This window comes from Bison bison, unplaced genomic scaffold (genome assembly GCF_000754665.1).
Source record: "Bison bison bison isolate TAMUID 2011002044 unplaced genomic scaffold, Bison_UMD1.0 scf7180017864133, whole genome shotgun sequence".
Taxonomy (NCBI): Eukaryota; Metazoa; Chordata; class Mammalia; order Artiodactyla; family Bovidae; genus Bison; species Bison bison.
In genome coordinates this window covers 986563-986891 of record NW_011494705.1, presented here as the reverse complement: position 1 = coordinate 986891, position 329 = coordinate 986563, and positions in this window count along the sequence as shown.

The window sequence follows — 329 nt, the reverse complement described above, 5'->3', positions numbered from 1 at the left end:
CACCTTGTCCATCCCGGAGTTTACCCAAACTCATGCCCATTGAGTCAGTGATCCCATCCAGCCATCTCATCCTCTGTCGTCCCCTTCTCCTCCTGCCCCCAATCCCTCCCAGCATCAGAGTCTTTTCCAATGAATCAACTCTTAGCATGAGGTGGCCAAAGTATTGGAGTTTCAGCTTCCATCAGTCCTTCCAATGAACACCCAGGACTGATCTCCCTTAGGATGGACTGGTTGGATCTCCTTGCAGTCCAAGGGACTCTCAAGAGTCTTCTCCAACACCGCAGCTCAAAAGCATCAATTCTTCAGAGTTCAGCTTTCTTCCCAGTCCA